Source organism: Bos indicus x Bos taurus, chromosome 10 (assembly GCF_003369695.1).
Source record: "Bos indicus x Bos taurus breed Angus x Brahman F1 hybrid chromosome 10, Bos_hybrid_MaternalHap_v2.0, whole genome shotgun sequence".
Taxonomy (NCBI): domain Eukaryota; kingdom Metazoa; phylum Chordata; class Mammalia; order Artiodactyla; family Bovidae; genus Bos; species Bos indicus x Bos taurus.
This window is the reverse complement of record NC_040085.1, coordinates 9,184,471-9,207,499: the sequence shown is the minus strand read 5'-3', so window position 1 is coordinate 9,207,499 and position 23,029 is coordinate 9,184,471. Positions and strand designations below refer to the sequence as shown.

Here is a 23,029-nt window from a genome sequence, read left to right as displayed (position 1 = left end):
AACCATATTTATTTTTAAATTTTTTATAAATTGACTTTCTAAAATTTAAATATCTAATTCAGCCGCATCCTAAGCAATTTTATCCATGACCAAACTGGGTTGATCCGTCAGCTGCTTTTGTTTATAATACACATGAAATAAATACGTGATGATTAAACCAAACAACGTTCCTTCAGGCCCCACTGAAACCCTCTCGTACACCACTGATGGTCCACCTCCATTCTTTAGGAAACAGAGGGACTTCCCTGGTGGTTCAGCGGTTAAGACTTCACCTTCCAATGCAGGGGCGGTGGGTTTGATCCCTGGTTGGGGAACTAAGATCCCACATGCCTTGTGGTCAAAAAACCAAAACATAGAAAATAGAAGCAATATTGTAACAAATTCAATAAGAATTTTTAAATGGTCTACAAAAACAAAATTTAAAAAAACACACAGAAAGGATCCTTCAGACTTCTTCCAGCTCCAATTGTCCAAGGTGTACATCTATGTGACGCACCCACCTGGCACCCAGTCCTGGGACAGAAGCCATAGGAGGTGGTAATTCCCACTTTCTAGGAGAGCCCAGTCTTGTTTGTGAAAAACTGTTTTCCAGTTGCTTCAGTGCACTTTACTTGTATTTTATTTAAAGCTTGCTCTAAGGCATTATGGGGGCTTACCAGGCGGCACAGTAGTAAAGAACCCACTGCCAATGCAGGAGCTGCAGGAGATGTGGGTTTGATCTCTGGGTCTGGGTCAGGAAGATCCTTTGGAGGAGGAAATGGTAACCTACTCCAGTATTCTTGCCTGGAAAATCCCATGGACAGAGGAGCCTGGTGAGCTACACAAAGAGGGTGGACATGACTGAGCACACACTCAAACATGCACTTTCTAAGGCATTATCATCAAAGTGTTAGTCACTCAGTCGTGTCAATTAGTCGTTGCCAGTTCCTACTCCATTGCCATTTCCTACTCTAAGGCATTATACCTAAATATGTATATTATAGTGGGATGAAAAATTAAGCAGGTGACAAAAATCAGATTATAGGAAAGTCAGGGTAGGAGAACTAAGGCAAGGCAAAAGGAATACATAAAAGGCCACTGATTCGAGCGCTGAGCTTCCTAGCAGCCAAAGTAAAAAGGGAAACATGAATCATTCTCCTTTCATTCTCACCAGCATGGTATATACGAGCAACGCCCTCTACTGCATCCCGGAGATAAATATGATGTGCTGGTCTCTGAGGCTGCTGACCAGGGCAGAAAGACGCTGCTCCCTTCTCCTGACAGGTGCCCTTGCCTCTCCTTGAGCCCATCTCCTGTGCTGATGCCACTGTGACATCCCCCGTCCCCAAATAAAGCTTTGACCAGATCACTTCCCTTTCTCAAAATGTACAATGTTTTATTCTTACCTCCAGAATGAAATTTGGAAATTTCAGTGCTGCATTCATGCATCACCATGAACTAGCACCAAAGTGTCTTCAGGGTCAAATCTCTAGGAGCCTCATATTTGGACCTCAGTGAAACTGCCTGAGTTCAAATCTTGGCTCTACCACCTAGGAGCTATGTGACCCTGGGCAAGACACATAACTTCTCAAAACCTCAATTTCCTCATCTGTACTGTGAAGGCATAAAGAGCTCTGTCTCATGGGGACATTCTGAGACGTGAACATGATGACCCTGGAAAGGCGCTGCTCACATTCCATTAGCTCTTCTTTGCTCTTTCATGGGGCCCTTTCGTATCTCCACAGCTTGGGCTGTGGCTTCAGTCTGGATGACCATCCTCTTTCTCTGTTGACTGAAATCCTATCCTTCATCCAGACGCAGTTCAAGTGCCACTTGAGCCAGGGGCTTCCCCTGACTCTCCCAATCAGAAGAACCCATTCCGTGTTCTGATTCCCCACAGCACATCATTTAAATGCAATACAGTCTGTGCATTATGTGCATTTCTCACCCTGGAGGGTCACCTCCCACTAGTAGGTTATGAAACCCAAGTGGTAGGTTGCTACTGGCAAAAAAAGAAAGAAAATATCAGTGTGCGTGGCATGACTTTGGATTTGATTTTGTATATATAATGTATGTGTGTGTGTGTGTGTGTGTGCGCTGCTGCTGCTGCTGCTGCTAAGTCGCTTCAGTCGTGTCTGACTCTATGCGACCCCATAGACGGCAGCCCGCCAGGCTCCCCCGTCCCTGGGATTCTCCAGGCAAGAACACTGGAGTGGGTTGCCATTTCCTTCTCCAATGCATGAAAGTGAAAAGTGAAAGTGAAGTCGTTCAGTCGTGTCCGACTCTTAGCGACCTCATGGACTGCAGCCCCCCAGCTCCTCCGTCCATGGGATTTGCCAGGCAAGAGTACTGGAGTGGGGTGCCATTGAATTCTCCAGTGTGTGTGTGAATCTGATCACAAAACAAAATGATTTTCTTACTAGGAGTCACAGCCAAAAAAAAGTCTGAAAGCCACGGCACCGTCTTTGGGTTCCTGGATGGTAGCGACCAAGTCAGGTGCACCTCTGGGTCACCCGCCATTTGCACAGAGCCCGGCACATAGTAGGCACTCAGTAAACACTGACTAGAGTGAACTAAAATCTAGTGATCCAGAACAACACGTTCACTAGGGCATTCCAGGTGCCTGAGGTTCAACCATAAACCCCAAGTTCAGCCACAACTTCTGAGAGCCCCATTCAGACACAGGGTCAAGCCAGCAGGATTCCAGTTACCCAGTGGGGATTCAAAATGAGGATGTTGCGGGACTTTCCTGGTGATCCTAGGGTTGAGAATCCACATTGCAATGCAGGGGATGTGGGTTCGATCCCTGGTCAAGGAACTAAGATCCCACGTGCTGTGGTGCCATTGCAGAGCCCATGAGCCACAACTAGAGTCTCTGCACAATGAAAGATCCCACATGCTTTAACTAGGATCTGACATAATCAAATAAAGAAATGAAATGAAATAAAATCAAGGATGTTGGGAAAAGAATAACGTGGCTTAGTCCACGCCTATTTAGGACCTGCTCACAGGATTCTATCTTCTGTAACAAGAAGTGATGATGGCAGCAGTGCCCACCCCGTGGGGAGAGAACACAGTGAGGAAAGCCCTAGGTTTGACCTGCTCCTGCTCTTCACATCGAGTCTGCTGAGAAAGAACACACACGAGCACGTGCTTCTACTCACACATGCATGCACATACTCCAGGCACACACACAGTCACAGACATAGACATCCACTGCTCTCCACTTCACAGGCGGGAACAGGAGGCCCAGTGAGGGTGAGCGACGTGCTCGAGGTCACACAGGAGACTAGGGGCAGAGCTGGGATCAGACAAGTCCCTTGGTTCCTAGACCAAGGATGAAGAGAGGACAAAGGATGAATTAAATAGAACGAAGTTCAGACAAACACAGAAGGTCCCTTTCAAGGCTGAGAGGCAGTGTCAGGCCCAGCCCCACAGTCTGCAGGGGCTGACACGCTCCTCTCCCTCCGCACTGCCTCTGGGTCCCGGCCCACCCCAGCCACCAGTCCCCTCGGGCCACCTTGCCAGGACAGCACCCTGTCCCCTCAGGAGAGCCGGAGGGAGCCAGTGTCTTTGGAAAGCTGTAACTCAGGCCCAACAATTCCTGGGCCATTTTCTTAACCCCTCAGAGCTGTAGCTCCTCATCTGGGAACCACAGCTACTACCCCACTTTCACAGTTTTTGGGAGAATTAAATGAGACAAGATAAGTTAAGGGCCTGGTATACGCATGTAAACTTGAGTTCCTCCCATTCCTCCCTCGTCCTCAGAACCCGTTCTTCCATCCTCAGAGATTTCTTCCAAATAAAAGCAAAACACCTCTGGTCACATCTTCTGCGCTAATACCTTTAGTGTCCTACACTGAGAGAAGAAAGTCCAAGCTCCCCGCAAGACACTCAAAATCCTTCGTGGGTTGGATTCTGTTTCTTTACCTCGTTAGCTCTTTGTCCATCAAAAGAGCCATCATTTTTATCCAGCCCGTCACCTGTGATCTCAGGGTTCGCTGAGAATGAACACATGCACACACCTAAGCGCGCGCGCGCGCGCACACACACACAGAGCATTCTTTCCTCACACTTGCCTTCTCCACACCATCCTTTCAAACACCCAATTCCAAAAGCCTTCTCAGACCCACGCTATTGGAATTAGCCTGCCTGTGTGAGCTGCGCTCCAGAACCTAGTGCACTTCAGCACACCATGCAGTCACTCCTTGCGTGTCTTTCCCCTGAGACCACGAGCACCCAGGAGGGAAGACCCTGATCTTGGGCCACTGGGCCCAGACGCCCCAGGGCTCTCACGCATGATGGTGATGCGGGACTCCCGGTGCGTGTCAGCATCCACGTGCCAATGCCTGCACGCAAGGCCTGTCAGAATCACTCGGGCTGCAGCCCGGAAAATTCTCATAACTGCTCACGGCTTCCAGCAGGCATTTGATCCAAGATCCAGGGCAGCCGCCGGCTTTTAAGGGAGTGTGGCATGGCAGAAAGGTCAGCGGGCTAGGCAGCAAGAGACCCTGGTGGGGGCTGGTGACCTTCAGCAAAGACTTTCCTTCTGTGGGACTCAGAATACAATTTTGAAACCTATAAATAACACGGAAAAAAGGCTAAATGCCTGTCTGAGAAGGAACTAGGACAACTCAGAGCTTTTTCAGGCTACATACATCCAAGACTCTGAACCCTCCTCTCCCTAAAAAATGTATATCAGAAACTGGGTGGGGGGCGGGGGGTAGAGAAGAGGCATGAATATTCTTTTGAAAGAATTCTGATTAGTCATGTCCCCAACAGCAATCATGTGGGGCCCATGACCATACTGTTTGGTAGCAAAGCGCAAGCTCCAGAGTCAGTCCCTGGCCCATAGGTTCTACACCAGAGCAGGATGCTTGACCAATCCGAAGCGGGACCCGATGCACTCCAGGCAGGGTGCAGGGCAGTGAGAGATGGGTTTTTCCAGCACAGAGGGGAGGAAAGGGTTTGTCTGCCTGGGCTGCTGGGTGGGGGGAGGGAGTGAGCCCACATGTCAACCAGCCATGTGTCTGGTCTGCAGAACGGGCTCTATAAGTGGCAGCCTCCCCCACCCTCCTCCTCTGGGGGAAGCCTGTCTTTCATCAGGCAGGTTCTATCAGGCAGGAGCACCTAGGAAGGAAGGCTATGCATCTTCCCTCTGCTGCTGCTCCGAAACAATGGCCTCTGACTCAGGAATGGACACATCATGGCTCAAAAAAACCCTTTCTCATTCCACAGGCATTTGCTGTGTGGCTGCCAGGTCCTCAGGTTAGGGGCTTCAGAAGAGCAAGACCCCCCTGCACCCCCAAGAGACTTCCCATCCATGGGGAATGACTGATTTTCTGTCCACTCAGATTAGGAAGGTCCATGTCAGTCCCATCCCTTGGGTGCCCGGCCACATCACAGGTGCCTCAGGGAATTACTGGCTGGCTGGAGCCAGGGTGAGCCAGAGAGCCTCTCTTAATGACCAACCAGTGAGTTCTGAACAGGCCTGGGAGCCCTGGGAGTTGGAGGGAGGGGGACCGTTCCCCTGACTGCCCTGAACTTCCAGCGGGCTATCGTTCCCCTCCCACCTTGGTCAGGAAGGCCTGCCTGGCACCCGTGACGCTCACCTCTCTGCTCTCAGAGGCCCCACTGCAGAGCTCACCTCCTGCACCCAGCACCCCCACCATCCCCTCCTCCAGCCATCCAGTGCCTGGTAAACAGGACTCTGTGGGGGGCCAAGCCCCCACCCCACCCGGCTCCCACACACAGAAGCTTTGTCTGAGCGGCTGATGCATAATACATGGGCACAGGCCTGGACCAGCCGCGGGCCCATCTTGGACAACAGGCCCGTCACTAAGAGGCTGTGAGGGGCGCAGCCAGGACACAATGTGCTCCAGTCAGAGCTGAGGGCAGCGGATAAAGGCCCACTGGGGCCCTGGAACCGGCCCCGCCCCCAGCGCACAGGGCAGGGATGGAGAAGAAGGCTGCCCTCAGAGGGCCCCGGGCGTGGGGGTGGCTGTCCTGAAATCCTCCCAGCCACTTTCCAGGGCAGCCGCATCCTTGGCTCTGAGACTTGGCTGTTTCTCCCCGTGGCCCGTGGAGAGCCACCTAGGACCCCTCCTTGTCTTGGTCGCCATGTTCCTTTTTTAAGTGGGTTTCTCTCAGGCATTGCCACTGTCAGGGTATAGCGTGCTCCTTGAGGTCTTGGGCTCCTGGATCTTGGCTGCTCCAGAGGTCCTGCACGTACCCATGCCCAAGCATCAGTGGGAAACAACCGGGGATAACAGAGGATAAGAGGGAGGCAGGATGAATCACCCGCTACTTCCTAAAAAAGGCCTTGCGCAATTTTATGTGATGAAACAGCACCCTTCCTCTTGCAGGATATTTAAGTAGGATAAATCCACATGCAGTTAGCTCTATATAAGCAGAACTGGGGAACTATATGTATATCTGCCTTAGCAATAAAGATCCGGAAGATTCCCTTTTGAACCACCATGCAAACACATTAAAGATGTGTTCAGAGGGTCTCACTAGCAGAGATGCTTATTCTAAGGCCCACTCCTAGAAATTCTGATCCAGGAGGTCTAGATGAGAGCCCAGGAATCTGCATTTGAATAGGCACCTGAGAGACTCCTGTATAGGTGGGCCACAGATGACGCTTTTTAAAAAAATATATTTGTTTTATTTTTGGTTGCGTAGGGTCTTCATCACTGTGCCTGGGGTTTCTCCAGTAGAAGCAAGTGGGGGCATTGTGTTGCACGGGCTTCTCACTGCAGTGGCTTCTCTCGTTGCCGAGCACAGGTTCTAGGCACGCCAGCTTCAGCAGCTGCAGCTCACAGGCTCTCGAGCGTGAGCCCAGTGGTTGTGGCACATGGACCTAGCTGCTCTGAGGCAAGTGGAGTCTTCCCAGACCAGGGATTGAATCTGTATCCCTTGCACTGGCAGGTGGAATCTTATCCACTGCACCATCAGGGAAGTCCCAGATGATACTTTATGATGAACTGGTTAATTAAAAATTATAGGTTTCAGATATGCGAATAAGTACTACCCAGGGCTGGTTCACTAAACAACCCACAACAAACTAAGTCAATAATGATAAAGTTAAACTCACAGCAATTTTCAATTAAGTAGAAACATCAGCAACTGGACAGTGGCACCAACTCAAGAGGACACCAAGGGTAAAGCATGCTTACTGAAAATTTCTGGATTTCTGGCACACAGTAGGAACTTTGCTAAAAACGGCAACGGCACCAGCCATCCTTGTAAACTTTAAGGCCTCAGTAAACTCTACGGATGTACTAATTTGGATTTCCAAATACCAAATATGGCTTAATAATCCTTGTTGATACAGGAGGATACTCAGAAGCAACTTTTGGTTGCGTATTAAAACAAAAATCAATGGAATTGTGCTTCATTGGCTTGTAATTCCAAATCTGTTCTCAACCCTTCAGAGAGAGATTAGTCCCTTTGTGTTCACTTTTGGTACTTGTCAACATGCACATGTGTTTGCATCAAGAGCCTCTAAGACTTGCACTAATTTCACCTACTCAGGGAGTCTGCTCGAATAAACAACGAGCCAGGTGGACACACTTCACATATCCGGAAGTTTCTGAAAAGCAGAAAGTTGCACCCACCTAATTATTCAACAATAAGAGGCTGATAACATCGAGTACGTCTGTGTTCAAATGACAGACCATCATTTTCAAGCAGAAAAAGTATGTTTTTGAAGCATATACCGTATTTTATCACTCTAATTCAATTGATTGTGGGGCTGACCATTAATTTCTGTTCTTCTGAGAAAGAAGAACATGTAGTGATAACCTATGACATGCTATCTATGAAAATATACCCCAATTTCAGAGATCACAAAATGTGCAATATCATAATCAATGAAATATAGTATAGATAACCCCATGGGGAAATGCTCTTGATATAATATAATACTAAAATAATAAATGTCAAAGGTAGGATATATTTAAATACACTTATAGTAAAAAAAGAAAGGGAAAGCAGAAGAACACAAAGAATGGTCCAGGATGAACACATATCATCTTTATCATCTGAAAAAGGTATCATTTAAAAAAATAATTATAAGAATGAATTGGCACTGGAATGGCAATATCATGGTGAGCACACACACAGTCACAGCCAGTTCCCACAGCCAGTCTCAGGGCTGGGCACCGTCCCTCTCGCTGAAGAACCACCGCGGGCTTAGCTTAGTAGTTGCTCAGTACATTTTTTTGCTAACAGAAGCTTTAAAGAGCCTCTTTCATTTTCCCTCTCGGGTTATTTCCTTGGCCACTTGCAGGGTGTGGCATGGAACATGTTACTTGGCAGCCCTGTGAGTTGAAGCCAAGGGAAAGGCTGGTGGGTGAGGTCCATTTTCACTCTCATCCTATTTCTCTAATGCGGACATTCTTGACTGGCCTGAGGCCTTGCTGGCCTCCCAAACCCACCTCACAAGGGCTGAAATTCTTCGACTGGAGAGCAGAGTATCATACTCTGCAAGGTGATAAGTCATTTCAATAACTGAAATGAAAGCATCAGTTCCTGGAGCGATGGGAGCCTGAGAGAGACATAGCCTCAGGTACTGAAGATGGATATAGGATCTAGTCTGAGGCCAGGTGTCTACAAACAGAACTTAAAGGCACAGGGTGCTTGGGGAGGATGAGAGACAGGGATGGAAGAGTAGGAGGTAGTGAATGAGGGAAAACGCAGAAGGACCCATGACACCAAAGGAAAGGGCACGAAAAAGGAGACCTGGAGCCTGGCAGACAATCTTCTCCAAAGAAAATGGCAAGCAAGAGTTTCTGCCTGCCTCCCTGCAGAGCTAGGGAAAATGCTGGATCTCTACCATCTCTGGGGGATTCCCTGGTAGCTCAGCTGGTAAAGAATCCCCCTGCAATGCAGGGGGATCCTTGTTCGATTCCTGGGTTGGGAAAATCCCCTGAAGAAGGGATAGGCTACCCACTGCAGTATTCTTGGGCTTCCCTGGTGGCTCAGATGGTAAAGAATCTGTCTGCAATGTGGGATACCCGGGTTCGATCCCTGGGTTGGGAAGATCCCCTGGAGAAGAGAATGGCTACCCACAGCATTGTCGCCTAGAGAATTCCATGGACAGAGGAACCTGGCAGGCTACAGTCCACGGGGTCTCAAAGAGTCGTACATGACTGAGCAACTTCACTGCCATCTCTGGATGCCATGCCAAACTCCCTAGTTTGATTGTAGGAAATCAAAATCTAGGAATTTTGATTGTAGGAAAAAGGGAGGAAATGGAGGTGAGCAGAATGGTGTGAAGATGCCGAATTCTCACAAAGGGTCCACTTCCCCATCAGGATGTCCCTTGGTCGTGCCCATGCCCAGCAGCCCCAAGGGACCAGGCAACATGTCAGCAACAGTCAGAACGCTGAACTGGGCCCTGGGGGCGAAGGTTTGAATTGTGAGTCTTTCAAGTGACCCTCAGTACACCATGTGCCCTTCAGTACTCGTTTCAGGAAAAGTAAAAGCGATCGCATGAATCAAGTGATCCTTAAGGTCCTTTCTGATTTGGACAGCTTAAGGTTCCAAAATAGATGTGACTCAGGCAAGTCATTGATTAAAATTTTTTTATTTTCTTTTTTCTCTAATAATAATAGTACATACTTAAGGTGTGATGATCTTATACTTAAGGTATACGTAACATGATGATTTGGTATACATATACACAGTGAAATGAGTACTGTGTTCAAGCTAGTTAATTCAGTCATCTCCTCACATAGTTGTCATTGTGTGTGTGTGGTGACAGCACCGGACATCTACTTACTCTTAGCAAACATCCAGTATTCAGCGCAGTATTAGTAACTACGGTCACCATGCTGTGCATTGGATCTCTAGACTCATTCATTCTGTTAACCGCAAGTCTGCATCCTTTGACAAACCTCTCCCCATCTTCCCTGCCTTCCTGCCCCCTGGTAACCACCGTTTAGAGCTTTACTTATACGTATTTATTTAGATTTTTAGGATTCCACGTATAAGTGAGATTATAGTTTTTTTTCCTGTGTCTGACTTACTTCACCGAGCATAATATCCTTCAGTTTAATCCATGTTGTTGAAAAATGGCAAGAGATTTAAAAAAAATTTTTTTAATTAAAAATTTTAATTTATTTTTTGGCCATGCAGGATCTTAGTTCCCCAACCAGGGATCAAACTCACACTTAGGCTGTTTCTATATCTTGCCTATTGTAAATAATGCTTCACTGAACATAGGGGTACAGACAGCTCTTTGAGAATCTGAAGAGGATTCCGACTATATACCCAGAAGAGGAACAGCTGGATCATATGGTAGTTCTACTTTTAAATATTTGAGGAACCTCCAAACTGTTTTCCATAATGGCTGTGCCAATTTACATTCCCACCAACAGTGTACCAGGGTTTCCTTTTCTCCACTTCTGCACCAACCTTTTGCTATTTTTTTTAATAACAGCCATCCTAACAGGTCTGAGGAGGTATCTCATTGTGGCTTTGATTTGCATTTCCCCAAAGATTAGTGACAGTGAGCACCTTTTCATATGCCTGTTGGCCATTTGTGTGTTTTCTTTGGAAAAATGTCTGGTCAGATCCTTCCCCCTTTGTTTTCTGTTTCTGCCCTTTGTTTCCCCTTTGTTTCAGAAAACAACTGTTTTCTGTTGTTATTCATTGGGTTTCTGTTTTATGCTATTGAGTTGCATGAGTTCCTTTTAGACTTTGGATATTAGCTCCTGATTGGATACATGGTTTGAAAACATGTTCTCTCAATCCCCAGGTTGCCTTTTCTTTTTGCTGATAGTTCCCTTTGCTGTGTAGAACTTTTCAGTTTGATATAGTCCCACTTGTTTATTTTTGTTTTTGGTGCCTCTGCTTCTGGTGTCATATCCAAAAACTCATTGCCAAGGCCAATGTCAAGGAGATTTCCCCCTATGGTTTCTTCTAGGAGGTTTATGTTTCATGTCTTACATTTGAGTCTTCACTTCACTTTGAGATGATTTTTGTGTATGCTGTAAGATAAGGATCTCATTTCATTCTTTTGTATGTGGATATCTGGCTTTTCCAACACCATTTACTGAAGAGACAGTTCTTTCCCCGGTGTGATTTCTTGGCACCTTTGTAGAAAATTAGTTAATGGTGTATGCTCAAGTTTATTTCTGAGCACCAGTCACTCATTTTGATCATCCAAAAATTTCTGAACATATTATCTGTGCAAGGCACAGCATAAGGACGACAGATGCTGCAAAGCAGAATGAGAGGCCATGTTCACGGAACATTTCATACTTGTCAGGCACCCATTCTACAGACAGTAAAACTGAGGCTTAGACTTGTTAGGTCATCTGCCCAAGGTCACAGAATGATAAATAGTTGAATTGAGAGCCTAAACCAAGTTAAGCCATTCTGCCTCATCTTCCTGCTAAGAAACAGAGCTCCACTTTTGCCTTCAAAGAACTCACAGTCCAGTGCGTTGTCTGAGTTAGGCAACCACAGCAATACTGAGTGGGAGACAGAACAATGCCTGACTGACCCAACGGAGAGATGAAGGGGAGTTGAGGAAAAGCTGGCATGGAGTCTGCCTGAGGCTTGACTCAGATTCCAGATTCGGAGTGTGGAACCAGGGGCGAGGGAGGGAGAGGCACTGGCATTTCGGGAAGAGGAAACAGCACAAGGGAGGATGCAGGGAACAAGCTCATGGGCCACCAGGAAAGGGCAAGGAATCTGTTGCTGCTGGAACAAGGGAGCCTGCAGACTAGCCTGGGAAGATGGGCGGGGCCAGGTGGCAGCGGGTTTTGGATGTCAAGTTAAGGATTGGCAGTTGAAGGGGTGTGCCTGGACCTAAGCCAGCCCTATCGTCAGGAGGAAAACCCAGAACTTCTGGGCAGGGTGTGGCTGGCTCATCACTTGCTTCTTAAATCACTGGAGGCATCGGAGACCCTATCCACCCTGCAGAGCCTAGGCTCCTCCACAGGGCTTCGAGACTGCAAACTCCCTGAGGACAGGGCCCATTTCTGACAGGTCTTCAATGCCTACCCTGTGAGAGGTGTTCCATAAATTCTCACCCAGCTCATTTTGAATAACATGTGGAATTATCACCACATCCTTTTTCTCTCCGTCGGAGTCTCTGGGCAGGTTTCCGACAAGAAAACTAAGGGTGGAGGGGAGAAGCTGGTTACACAATTCCAGGGCCCCCCGGGGATGGGCTCGCTGGCCAGTCTGGATGACTCATGCGGATTCCAGGCTGAAAGGGACCTCTTCACCCTCCCCCGCCCCATTCCAGCCTGTCTGCCATCATTGCCAGTGACGAGGCCCCAAAGGCCCATCCACAGGCGTGCGGGGAAAATCCGGTCCCATGTCCTTGCTGGCTGACCCCAGCTCACCCCGGGTGGCTAGCACAGCAGTCTGCCATCAGTAGCTTTTATGCCTTTGATTAAGTCACAAAGAGGCTCTGGGGGAAAAACACAGCAAGGGGGCAAAGGACCAGGAGAACAGGCCTGGCACTGGGAGGAGCTGGGAGGCCAGCAGCAAAGAGAAGAGGGAGACCCCAGTGACCTCCTCCACTCAGGAAACCTTCCACCAAAGACAACTCGGCAGACACCCATGGGAGGCAAGGCCCAGCCCCAGGGTTCTCCTCTGGTTCAGCCTCTCATCACCTCCTGCCTAGACGCTTGGTATGGACGACAAACTGACTCCCTGAACTGGTACTTACATAGCCTCACCTCCTCTTAAATGTGGACCCTGGTGGGAATTCCCTGGTGGTCCAGTGGTTAAGATTCCATACTTTCACTGCCAAGGGTATGGGTTCAAACCCTGGTTGGAGAACTAAGATCCCATAAGTCTTTTTTGGGGGGCATGGCCCCCCAAAAAAGAAAAACAACAACAACAAAAAGCAACAAAAATAAAATAATATGGACCCTGCTGGGAAAAAGAAGAAAGATCACTCCTAATGGCAGGGTGTGACCCAGTCTACCAGATCCTCTTTCCCCTCCACCCCAAGGGCTCTAGACAGGGAGCACCCAAGGACAAGGGCAGGTTCTCTCTCTCTCTTTATATATATGTGTGTGTATATATATATATATATATATATATTGGAGAAGGCAATGGCACCCGACTCCAGTACTCTTGCCTGGAAAATCCTATGGACAGAGGAGCCTGGTAGGCTGCGGTCCATGGGGTCGCTGAGGGTCGGACACGACTGAGCGACTTCACTTTCACTTTTCACTTTCGTGCATTGGAAAAGGAAAGGGCAACCCACTCCAGTGTTCTTGCCTGGAGAATCCCAGGGACGGGGGAGCCTGGTGGGGTCGCACAGAGTCAGACACGACTGAAGTGACTTAGCAGCATATATACATATATATGTTTACTTATTTGGGTGTCTCAGGTCTTAGCTGTGGCATGCCGGATCGTTGTTGCATCATGAGGGATCTTTTGTTGCGGCTCACAGGCTCTCTAGCTGTGGCCTCTTGGTTCAGTACTTGCAGTGGGGGAGCGCACAGGCTTAGCTGCTCCGTGGCATGTGGGGTCTTAGTTCCCGACCAGGGACTGAACTTGAGTCCCCCATGATGCACAGCAGATTCTTAACCACTGGACCACCAGGTTCCTTTGACACAGCAAATATGCCCCTGCAGGGCAGCTGCATTCCTGGTCCCAACAAGGCCCCATACTCAGGTCGCACTTGTTATCATGAGTTCCCATGTCCTGTCTGCTGGGCCAAATCCCAGCCATCCCCAAGGCCCAGTCCACACGTGCTTCTCCTTGAGCCCTGCCCTGCTTCCCCGGTGCCCTGTGCTTTGACCCGGGGGCCCTAGGGACTTCCCAATGCATTGGCTGCCATCGAAGGTCAGCTTCCTCTCGCTGCCCGTGGAACACAGGGTCTGAGTCTGAGTTCTCTCTCTGTGTGTCTGACATCGAGTAGAAGTTTTAGTAAATACATGTTGGGTTTCAATGGATACTTGTTGGAATACTTGCTGAATGGACAGATGGAGAGCTGGAACAGTGGACACCGCGGGAGGCAGATGATGAAGATGATGACAATGATAAAGAATTCCAAGTCCCCTCATGGAGCTCCATCACTCTGCTGGTGGGAAGCCTGAGAAAGGGCATTTAGGAGTCCAGCTGGAGAGGGGCAGGGAACAAAGCCTTGAGGCTCCAACCATTCAGGATTCAAGAATGCTGGTTCCAGGGGGTGGTCCCTCCTTTGGAGAGGAGGGGCTGGGAAGAAGAGGCAAGGGCATTCCCTGACCCATGGTTCTCACATCATTCTGCAACAAATCCCTGCAGTGCACAGGAAGCCAAATTCTTGAAAAACAGAAATGCACTCCCCAGAAATGCACACACACACACACACACACACACACACCCACACAAAGGGGGAGACAGCTGGGCCCCTTGCCAATCAGTAGGTGAGCCTGACCAGGGGAGTTGTCCTGCAGGCCGCATTCTTCCAGGGAACCTGAGGGGAGGGGAGGGAGCACCTGCCTTGCTGGCCCTTTTCCCAGAGGCCTGGACACCGTGACCACCACCCTCTGGTCTGGCCGTGGGCAGCCAGCCACAGGAAGCCAAACACTGATCACTTTACTATGGGCACTGCTCAGCCTCTGACTTCCAGCTTTTGGCCTGTTGTGGCCCTGCTGAGGCCACCAGGTCCAGTTTCAGTTGTCCCAGTCCAAGGGACACTCGCCCAACGTAAGCGTGGTGAATCCCCTCCCAAGGCTGGCAGCTCAGTCTACAAACCCTCTGTTGAGGTTGCACTCTAGTAGCTGCAGCTGAGCCAAAGAGTGGCAGTCAGGCACATAAGAGTCCTCCCTCCAAAGCCCCTGCTCTATGGGGTCCTATGTCTGAGAGCATTGGACTTTGACCGAAATAGGATACATGCCCTGAGGCCTCAGGGAAGATGGGGACATGGACACAGGATGGCAACTGTTCCTTCAGACCTAGTCTCAGCCACCTTAAACAGGGACTGGAAGTGACTAATCCAGAGAAGCGTTTTGTGAAAAGGACTTCGTGGTGGTCCCCTGTCCCCTCCCCTTGAATCTGGTATGGAAGTGACACTACATGACTTCTGAGGCTAGATCCTAAGCTGTCATGACCTTCTGCCTTACTTGCTGGAACACTTGCTCCTGGAGCCCTGAGTCATCATAGAAGAAATGTGGCTACTCAGACTGCCATGCGAGGAAGGCCAAGCCACATGGAGATGTCCTATGTAAATGCTTTCATCCACAGTTCCTGCCGGGCCCAGCCTTTATGTCACCCCAGTCCAGGCACCAGATCTGAGAATGTAGAAACCTCCAGATGATTCCAGCCCCAGCTCCAGGTGTTCAAGTCACCCCGAGTCATTTGTGGTTTCCTAGTAGAGACCCTAGACACTGTAGAACGCAGATGCACTGTCCCTCCGTGCCCTGTCTGGATGCTGACCAACAGAATCCATGCAGCCCCCTTGCTAAACCCTCCACCTACTCTAAAAGCCCAATGTCTGTCTCTACCCTGGAGAGCCAGGGACGAACTTGGGAGCTCCAGGATGCTTGCGACAGGCTCCTTTTTGTAGCACCCTCCATCATGGGACTCCCTTTCTGCAGCTCTGAATCAATCCACAGTGAGTGGAAGATGTACTGAGCACTATAAAGAATCCTTCTTATGCCCATAGCTCCTGGAAGCATCTTCCATGCCTACCCCCCACGCTCAAGAAAACTGTTCTCTATCTAGAGCCATCAGAGACTGACCAGACATATTGGAGAAAACGGAACCCCATCTTCATTTATGCTCTGGATTTTTCTTGTCTGTTTCAGTTTCAAATACTCTGACCCACTATATCCATGAGCTATCAAAGGATTTCCACACTTTTAGTGTGTCTATATCCGAAGCTGCAGTTTCTACATGGCCTCTTCCACTCAGAAGCAGCTCAAAAACCTTGCAGACTGTGTGCCAGAATTTGGGGTGTGGAAAACGTTTACTTTAAGGAAAGCTACTGATCAACAACTGCTTTGTTCAGTTCAACAGAACATGCTGACAGCCTGCAAAGCCCTGTGCTGGGCACTGTGGGGCCCATCTACACAGTTCTAGATACAGGAATCCCAGAGCTGGAAGGGCCTCGTCCACACTGCCCAATGCAGAGCCCAAAGCCTCCTCACTCTGGCTCTCTGGAGGGCAGTTGGGACAGGTGACCAGTCCCTCCTCCTTGATCCTCCCTTGGCCACACCTCCTCAGTCACTCGAAGCCGTTTCCCCTCCTCAGTCTCAGCCATAGAGAGCCTGGGGCTAAAACGAGTCACTTCTATTTTTACCCAGCCCCCATCCTCCATGGGAATGACTCAGGGAGCTTGGAGTAAATGCCGATGGGCCACCACCTCAGAGATTCTGACTCACTGACCTGCAGGGACGTGCAAGGGACTCTAACGGTACTCACAGGTGTGACCCGCTGCCTCTACTCTTCCCTGCCTGAGGTCATCCAAACTCAGGCATTTAAATACCATCTGCAGGACTTTGCTGGTGGTCCAGTGGTTAAGAATTCATTTGCCAATGCAGGGGACTTGGGTTCAATCCCTGGTCCAGGAAGACCCCACATGCCTCAGGGCAACTAAGCCTGAGCACCACAACTAATGAGCCGACCTGCAGCAACTACTGAAGCCCAGGTGCCCTGGAGCCTGCACTCTGCAACAAGCGAAGCCACTGCAACGAGAAGCCTGAGCACCGCCCCAATAGCGTAGCCCAGGCTCACTGCCACCAGAGAAAGCCCGCGTGCAGCTGAGAATAAATAAATATCATCTACATTGATGGCTCTGAAATTTCCACCTGACATCGTTCCTAAGCTTTGGACCCTTCCCTTTAGATTACCAAAGACACCTCTGACCTAATACCTTGGGAACCAACTACTGATTTCTCCCCATCCCAGGCTGCTCAGCCACCAGTGACTCCCAGTCAATGGAACTTTCATTCCACAAGCCTAAGAGCCATCAGTGAATCCCTCCTCTCTCCCTCAGCCCACCTGGAGGTCCTGTCAATTCTCTCTTCCCTTTTCAGTCTCAGAGTACCTGCATTTTCCAAAGAACCTTCACACAGTTATAGCCCTGGAGTGCATAAAACTTTGTATCCAGCCCTCTTCACTTAGTAGAAACAACTTCCCACATGCAGAGCATCGGGTATTACAGTTTTTAATGGCTGCAGAACGCTCCATCAAATAAATGCTGCTTAATTTACTTAGCCAGTCTCATATTGTAAAGCCTTTATTTTGCTCCCAATTTTTGGTTATAAATAATGTTGTGATGAGCATCTTGAGGCACAGAGCCTGTCCCCGACTCTGGATTATTTCCTTTGGACAGATTCCCAGAAGTGGGATTACTAGGTCACAGGATATGGACATTTTAATGGCTTGTGAAGCACATTGCCAAATTGCTCTCCAAAAGGGTGACAGTACTTTTATGCGTCTTTGATGATGGCATGTACAAATCGGAATATGCCACCAAAGACCCAGGACAGTCCTGGCAGCTGGGAGTCTGGAGTTCTTCTTTTTTTTCAAAGACTTCTTAAAAGGTTGCTTAATTTTCTCCTAATTATCAAAGTAATAAATACACAGTGTATGGGTGCTGAGTCAATTCGGTTGTGTCTGACTCTCTGCAGCTCTTTGGATTGTAGCCCACCAGGCTCCCCTGTCCATGGGATTCTCCAGGCAATAATCCTGGAGTGGGTTGCTATGCCCTCCTCCAGAGGATCTTCCCAACCCAGGGATCAAACCCACGTCTCTTATGTCTCCTGCATTAGCAGGCGGGTTCTTTACCACTAGCCCCAGCTGGGAAGCCCATAATACCTAGCACACAAAGGCAAAGACAGAAATGTATAATCAGATAAAAGTACCTCTAATTCCACCTTTCCAAAGGGTCTCAGGAGATATGACTTTTGATTGTAGGATGATGAATTTGGGCTGAATTTACACATAAGTGAGGTGGCTGCTCTTTCTTAGTTAATGAGTTAATCTATAAACTCGGCTGCACCAGGTCTTTGTTGCTAGGCAGGTTTTCTCTGGTTGCAGTGAGTGAGGGCTACTCTCCAGTTGTGGTGTGTGGGCATCTCATTGCGGTGGCTTCTCTTGTTGCAAAGCACGGGTTCTAGGGCACGAGGGCTCAGAAGTTGCAGCACGTGGGATCTTCTGGGACCAAGGATTGAACCCGTGTCCCCTGCATTGACAGGTGAATTCTTAACCAATGAACCACCAGGGATGTCCGATGTGGTTTTTTTAAATCATGGCTTTAAAGAGAGAGGGCCCTGGCCTTTCTGGAGTAGTCTGCTGGGAAGGACATTAACATATTCTTGCCACACTGTTAAGTTTAATCACCACTTTTTAAACAACAATAACAAAAAATTAGTTTTTTTACATTCCCGGTGTGAAATCCTGCTTGGGGCAGGCTAGGGATACCGTCAGCAAAGGCATGTCTTTGCCCTCCAGTGACAGGGTCCGCCTCTTGAGTCACATCCAGAGTCATTCAGACACAAGCTTGGTCCTTTCCAGGTGGGGAAGATGGCTCTGGGGTTGGGGGGGAGGCCGGCTATGAAGTGTCAAACTGATTTCCTGACCTTAAGAGCTGGTACTGAAAGTTGCTCTCAAGGAGGTCCTAGAACATTCTGAACAATGGCTGGAGCCCCGGAACACGAGTTGAGAGAAGGGAGACCCCAGAGTGACAGCAATAACAAAACTGCAAAGAGGAAGAGGGACAGCTCGTGTTTGTTACTATACGCCACGCTTGGGGTTAAGTGCTTTACACGCGTAAAATAAACGTAATGCTCACAACGTCACTTGTACAATAAGGAATTACAACAGTTAACTACTTCTTTTTTTGGTATGGACAATTTTTAAAGTCTTTATTGAATTTGTTACAATATTGTTTCTCTTTTATGTCTTGGTTTTTAAGGCCTCAAAGCATGTGGGATCTTAGCTCCTCGACCAGGGATCAAACCCGAACCCCCTGATTGCAGGGCAAAGTCTTAACCACTGAACCCCTAGGGAAGTTCCAACAGTAACTACTATTATTATCATCCTTTACAGATAAGACACTGGGGGATGAGAATGTGTTCAGGACCCCAGCAGTCTGATTCCACAGTCTGGGCTGTCACTCCGCATCTCCTGGTGCACATGTTCCAGGATAAGTCTCCCAAGGAGACCAGCTGCCCCCAGGATTCTGCGAGGGAGAAGTCCTCCCCCTGCCCTGTTCAGCTTGACCCCCCAACTCAGACACAGTGTCCCCACTGTATCAGGTGCTAAGGCTATATCCCAAGAGAAGACCGGATGGTTCAACAGCCTCCTAGTTCTGCAGGCTGGAAGTCCAGGATCAAGGTGCCAGTGGGGTTGGTTTCTGGCGAGAGCTCTCTTCCTGGCTTGCAGACGGTCGCCTTCCCACTGCTTGCCACACACTTGGTGTCTCCTCCTCTTCTAATAAGGGCGTCAGTCCTAAGGATTAGGATCCCACCCTTACTACCTGTTGTTATTGTTGTTCAGTCACTAAGTTGTGTCTGACTCTTTGCAACCCTATGAACTGAAACACTCCCGACTTTTAACCCTAATAACCTCTTTCAAGGCACTATCTCCAAATTTGGTTACGGCTTTAACATATGCATTGCGGGGAGCAGCACAATCAGTTCATAATACCTCACTGTCCTGAGAAACAGACTCCTGACATCTTCCAGATGACCCTGCACTGCCCCGCAGCTCATCCTCCATGCAGGCTCTGCTGTCGTCACACCTCATGTTACCATTGTCAATGAGCAAGCTTTTCCTGACTAGCTTATGATTATGTGGAGGTTGGAGGCAACCTTTACTCACCTGTGCCCACCACCCCATTCATTCATCCAACTCATGCATTCACTCTGTCATCCACCAACTAGTTTAGGAATCACATACTAGGAGCCAGGCCCTGTGTTAGCCCTGGGATTTCAATGGCGCACAGGATACAGTGACAACTCTGCATTCTAATAAGGCCAACCTTCCCACTTCTCTCTCCCACTGTACTCCCCAACCCCAGGCCGTCTGACAGCTCTCACCTCCTGTCCCAAACCCAGCCTGGGCAGGGATTCCTTAACACCTTCCTGCTCAGAGGAAACAGATGGTGTTAATCCAATGGGACAGCCAGCTGTTTCTAGGCAAGGGATCGCAAAGCTGTGTGTTACCTCCCAGAAAATAAAATTATGCATATCCCAACAAGGAAAACAAATGTGTGCTTGCGAGACTTGTACAAGCAGTCCCTTTTGCCCGCAAAACAGGTTTGCTTCCATGAAGACTTTCTATTAGAAAACAGAAAGGAACTGCTTCTTGATGTTCTCAGAGAGGGAGAAGGTGGGCTTTGCTTACCTCACCAAATCTCCCTTCACTGAAGTAGAGAACCATGAAACTCATAGCCACCATCGTTTCCCTAGCAGGGGCAAAGGAGGGGAAACCTCAGCAGACACAACATGGTGGGACGCCCACCAACCGGGGCTATCAGAGCCCTGGGAACTGTGGAGGTGACAGCTGGATCCTATTTAACTCGGTACATGAGAGGGATCTGGGTTTGATCCCTGGGTTGGGAAGATCCCGTGGAGAAGGAACTGGCAATCAACTCCAGTATTTTGGATGGGAAATCCCAAGGACAGAGGAGCCTGGAGGGTTATAGTCCATGGGGTCACAAGAATTGGACACGACTTAGCAACTAAACCACCACCGTAATGGCAAAGAATCTGAAAAAAAAAAAAAAATTATGTATAATGGAATCACTCTGCTGAATACTGAAAACACTGTAAATCAACTATACACCAATACATCAATTAAAAATAGAAACCATCCAAGTACAAGGCATTGTGTGCCTGGGGTCAGACCCTAATTTGGGCCAAATACCCCAATTACTCCAACACTCTCCTTCCCTTCCCTCATTCCCTTCCACAGCACCAAGTGGCCTTAAATGAAAAAAAAAAAAAAAAAAACAAACCTGAAACTATTTTAATTTTTTAATCACACACACAAAAATGCTTGCCAGAGTGGCCTTTGTAAAATCTAAACCTGATATCATTCTCTTGCACAGTGCACATTCACTCCCTGCCCTCAAATCAAGGCCATGGTCCTTGCAAATTGGATTCTGATGGCCTCCTTGGCTTTGGTCCCACCATGACACACTTATGGCCTCACCATGCTCAATGTCTTTCTGTTCCGCAAAGCCTTTGCTTCTCTCTTCCGGGCCTTTGCACAGGCCCTGCCGCTGTTAACTTTGGTTATTCTTCCTAACTGTCTGCTTGGCCAAGTCCTCTTCCTCCTGGCCTCTGCTTCAGTGCCCTCGAAGTCCCCTGGGCTGCATTAGTTGCTCCTCCCCGGGGTGCCTAACCCCCAACCCATGTGCTACCCTCCTCCTGTAATAGCTGCCCCACCCCCACATCACCCTTGGCTGTAAGCTTCATGCAGACCTGGGCCTCTACCACATTCACCACTTCATCCTCAGGACCTTCTCAAAGGCAGCACCCAGGCAGAGCTCAGGGGGTGCTGCCTGAATGAAAGGGTCCAGTGAGAGGTGGGCCCCTCAACCCCTCAGTGCCCACCCTCCCCACCCAGTCACCGAGGCCAGGGCCTGTGTCTCATCCATTTCTGCATGTCCGGGCCTGCCACAGGGGCTGGCACACAGCAGATGCTCAAGAATGTCTGCTGCACTGAGGGGAGTAGATATGGAGGAGCGAAGAGAAAACTCAGCCTTCTGGGTAGACGCTCAGATCTCTTCTGCTGTTGGCCAGCTGTCCACACACCCACATACCTGCACACCACCCCAGTCTCCTCAATGGAGACCCACACATCACGAGTGCCACTGCCTTACAGGCTGGCTGGGAGGTGTCCTGTCCCTTTTAATTAAAAGTCAGACCGGCAGCCTCCTCCCTACTCATTCTTCTCTCTCCAGGTCATTTCTGAAGACTGAGAATCAGCAGGACAGCTGAGAAGGAGGTGGGGTGGATGTGGAGAAATTGCTGGGTTTGCATCTCTGCCTTCCAACCCTCCTCCCACATAAAACAACTTTTCTGTGGGTGACCAGGCCCAGAGATGGCAGTGCCAGGGGCCTGGGGGCTGAGGGCCAAGCCAGGGCTGTCCCTTGTTACTCTTTTCATTTCCTCAAGTCTTCTTTCCTTTTCCACTCCTTCCCCCACAGGCCCAGTTTTAGGGGATCCCCTTCCTTCCTGCTCAGGTGGGGAAGGCAAAGTGCCTGGCCTGGGGCCACTACCCACAGTTATAGAGGCAGGAGGGTCTCCGATGGTCCTGGGAGCCACATCAACAGAGCAGCTCCCCGATCTGAGCCCTGGGGTGGGATTGAAGGTAGAAAAGGCTGCTAGCAAAGACACCTTTCTCCTTTAAGCTGAGCTTCCTCCAAAGAGGAAGGTGGGTGGGGGCTTACTGTGTTAGAGGAGCTTGTCACCTGGCATGAAGCAAAGCTGGTATGTACTTGGCTAAGTCCACTTCTGGGCCCAGCCTCCCGGAGGCACAAACCAAGCACAGTGGCAAAACAGGGCTGGGAGAGAGGCAGACATTCCAGGAAGGCCTCCTGGAGGAGGTGGCATTTGAGTCAGGCCTCCAAGGGGAAGTGTAACCTCCACATTTTAGAAAGATTTGCAAAGCAAACAGCACTTAAACCACTGGAATTATGTGCGTGTGTGTGTTTTAGATGAAAGGTATTTGTTTGTCAGGGAAGGGAAACCCCTGGCCTGTAATGAGGCTGTAGGATCATGTGTGAGTATATTTTATCCCTGCAGCACTGGGAGGAATTATGGACCACATCACAGGGGGCTGGGCGGCTCCTACAGAGGCTGCTTCCATCACCTCTCCTCAGCCCAGGTCCTTTCTGGAGGGGCCCCTGCCAAGCAGCAGGGACAGCAGCAATCCACACAGAGAGGAGGGAGGGGGACCCTTGAGCCAGTCTCCAAGGATGCAGTTCATTAGGACGCATCCTCTGTTGCCATGGTGATCCCCAGCCCACAGAGCCAAGCTAATAGTTCCTGGATTCACTCAGGCCTTGAGCACAATTAGACAAGATGAATTTTCGAGTTGGAGTATAATGAGACCCGGACGTCCGGAAAGC

The 23,029-nt window shown here is 49.2% G+C and overlaps 1 protein-coding gene across 3 annotated transcripts in view; it reads right to left on the bottom strand.

The window, feature by feature from the left end:
* The window catches only part of CORO2B (coronin 2B), a 148,258-nt gene that overhangs the window by 103,120 nt on the left and 22,109 nt on the right, over positions 1-23,029 (bottom strand). The gene's annotated exons all lie outside the window — the stretch shown is intronic.